Raw genomic sequence first — 3,709 nt, 5'->3', positions numbered from 1 at the left:
TTCTCTTCCCCCAACTCTAGGGCTTTCTCAGCCCACAGCCAGCCTCCTACCCATGCCTCTCTATAGCACTCCCTTCTCCTTTATCCAACTTTCCCTCCTTTGCTATTCTCTTTTCAAGACCCAGAATCAATCCGATGGCTTCCTGTTGTCACTACAATGGAAACTTCCCTGTTCTACAGCTTTTTGCTCAAGGCCAACTTTTGCTCTCTAGGAGGCGCTTTTGCCTGACATCCTTGTATTTGATCTGTAAGTATTTAAATGGATGAATGAAGCCATAAGTAAATGAACTGCTCTCTCATTACACTCCACTTAGCACCCATCCTCTGCCTCTATACCCAAGATATATGGGTACTAATAGGGGCCTGATAAAGACAGTGTTCCTTCCTTTGTAGCAAGAACAGACCAGGTGAGTTGGGAGAGAAATCTCATGACAGGTGGGTATTAAGAGTATTGTATTAACCGTGTGTTTCTGATGCTTTGACTTCTGGAGCCTTGCCGACCCTGGAGAGGTTGCTCTTCCCAGAGCTAGCCAATTCCTAGAGATCATGAACAACTCCCTCTCTAGAGTTTCTTTCATTTGCAAACCAACAAATCCATACCCCATTCTCCAACCACCTCCTTTGCTGAGCTCTCACAGGGTTTCCACATTCTGGGATGCAATGCCCTGATAACACTAGGGCCAGGTTCTAGACAGCTAGGGACAGCTCTTATGCCCTAGACCCTGCTGAAATTATTCAGACCAGCCAATCCTGCTTACCCTGCCTTGACAAAAAAGGCTCTTGCTCACATTTCCTTTTGCTCCTTCTGTCTCCTGACCAACCCTGGTGCTGCCCCATGTGGCCCTTTGTGGCATGGCTTGTTCCCTCCTCTTGGGAACTGTGAATAATGACTATCTTTTCAATAGCAATCACCTCATATCTGTTGGCTTCCCTATACATATAATAATAAAGTCTACATTTTAAAAGTTCTTTCAAATACTTTTCCAATCTCAAGTGCTCATGAGGCCTCCCATGCTAATTTGTTTAAGATCCTGAAGGAAATTTCTCCTTTGCCCTAAGTTCTGATGACTGAAGAAATAACTGTCACCCAGAGAAGGCAGGATAGCATTAAATCAAAAAATAAAAGTGATGACAAACTTTAAATGTATAATCACCCTGGGATCTCAGAAAATCCTATGAATTATTATTGTATTTATCCTCGGCAAACTGAAGTTCTAAGATAGAAGTGGTTTTTTTCAAGGTCACAGAGCCACAGACACAGAAGAGATTAGACTCAAAAACAAATGTTCCTGGCATTCCTCTGACCCAGGTTCTTCTCCCACTTCTTCCTTCCATCATAGTCTTCCAAACCTTCCAATAGCTTTTATGAAGTTCTATTGCATAACATCGCCACTTCCTTCATAGTCTAAGGAAAAAATATGGCAGTCTTGTTAGCTAAGACCAATGAATGACTCCGCAGGGAAAAATAGTTGTGATATATCTAGATATTTCAACAATCGCCTTGGGGAAATGGAGGAAGAGTCCTAGGAAGGTATTACCCAAAGATGGAGAAGACCTAGAAATTACAGAATTTTGTAAGTCTGATCTCTAGTGAGTGAATGAGAACTTTTATAAATCTCTTCTTACTAAAGAAGTTCCATTCTTTGGTTAAAAGTATCCCACAAAGAACAGGATTTGCTATGAAGAAGACACAAAAATATCTTTCAGTTTTGGAGAAACACACTGAGAAGGAATAATTAACTTAAATACCATAAAGATAAAAATAAACATACAAAGTATAATGTATAATACGAATATGGAGGGGAAGGATGGACTGGGAGTTTGGGGATTGGCATGTGCACACTGTAGTATATGGAATGGTTGGCCAGTGAGGGACCTGCTGTATAGCACAGAGAACTCTACCCAATATTCTGTGATAATCTGTATGAGAAAAGAATCTGAAAAAGAATGGATGTGTGTGTGTGCATATATATATACGTATATATACACGCATATATCTGAATCACTTTGTTGTATAGCAGAAATTATCCCAACAATGTAAATCAACTACTATACTTCAATAAAAGTTTAAAAAATGAAAACAATTATCTTTCAACTTTGGGGAAACATAAACTGAAAAGGAATACTTAAAAATACCATAGGAGTTCCCATCATGGTGCAGTGGTTAACGAATCCAACTAGGAACCATGAGGTTGCGGCTTCGATCCCTGGCCTTGCTCAGTGGGTTAAGGATCTGGCGTTGCCGTGAGTTGTGGTGTGTAGGTTGCAGACTCGGCTCGGATCCCGCATTGCTGTGGCTCTGGTGTAGGCTGGCAGTTACAGCTCTGATTCGACCCTTAGCATGGGAAACTCCATATGCCACGGGAGCAGCCCAAGAAATGGCAAAAAGACAAAATAATAATAATAATAATAAATAAATAAATAAAATAAATACCATAAAGCTAAAAATAAACATATCAAGTACAGTTATGAAAAATTGGTATCGAATGTCAACAAGCAGCAAAATACAGTGTAAAACTATTAAGACCCATGTAGTCAGTATTGACCATTGTTATTAGGGGGAAGACGTCAAGTAAAATAACTGAAAAATGAACCCCACGTTAAACAAACTATAGCTCATGGGAGTTTATACTATAGCATTTACTAAATTGCTACCATAGCTTGGAGTCCCATGATTTTAAGCAAGAAAGAGGGAAATCTGAGGAAGAGGTAAGAGAGAAAACAATAAAGTAAATCGAATAGCTTGGAGAAAAATGTTTAAAGGTTGAAAAATTTGTGTTGTGAGTATGGAGGAAAGAAGACTGGCAAAGAGGACCTACGAACAAACAGCAAGGAGTTCAAGGTATCATTTAGAAATAGTGACTGGCAGCCGTTAAGAATTTCCAGGCAGTAGAGGTAAGAAGACCCGAGCGTGTGTGGCTAGTGGACCTCAGCTGGATATCAGGAGAATTTCCTGACTGTAAATGTCAAGAGCTCTGGTTTGCAGGATCAAAGGGAGACTTCTGGGATGTGCCTATCCCAGGAATATTTTTCAGCCTCAAGCAAGAGACTGTTTGGGTGGTTTTCAGCAGCCCTGTGGATGGAGGGACAGCCTCCTCACCAGCCACTGGCCTCACGTTGCCAAGGGGTGTGCAATACACAGCTGCTTTCACAGTGGTGTTCATGCCAGCAGCTGACTCCCAGCTCAGGGGCCGTGGAGTTTTCTCCACAGAAAGGAACAACTAAGTCTTTCAGTCTCCGTTCCCCACTTGGACCAGTCCTTAGGTATACACTGTGGTTTTTCAGCTCTTCGGCACTTAGGTACTTTCCTTCAGAGCCAAGAGCCTTCCGGGAACAATGCAGCATCTGTGTGTTGACAGTAACAGCCTGTGGGCCAGAGACACGCAGCCAAACTCTCCCTCCGTCCCACATGGGCTAAATTGCATAGCTCACCTGCAATAATCCACACTGAGCTCCAGCTCGCCCCCGGGGCCAAGGGCCCCCCTCTCCTCCTACCCCTTCCCCAACCTTTTACCTAATTCTGTTCCTGCTCCTCAGCTGTGTTTATGCCAATCTTCATTCGGGATCATATCCCCCAGCTCCCGTCCTGCCCACAGGGTGAACAACAGCACATCAGTGGCTCATAGCCTGACCCTAAATGGTGGGCACTGAGGGGTGGGTCCGCAATGCTGAGTTGGGCAGTGCAGTATTTGCAAGAAGTTTGGTCTGCA

The sequence above is a fragment of the Phacochoerus africanus genome, chromosome 7 (assembly GCF_016906955.1).
Source record: "Phacochoerus africanus isolate WHEZ1 chromosome 7, ROS_Pafr_v1, whole genome shotgun sequence".
NCBI classification, from domain to species: Eukaryota; Metazoa; Chordata; class Mammalia; order Artiodactyla; family Suidae; genus Phacochoerus; species Phacochoerus africanus.
The sequence above is the reverse complement of the archived record's forward strand: the minus strand, read 5'-3'. Positions refer to the sequence as shown.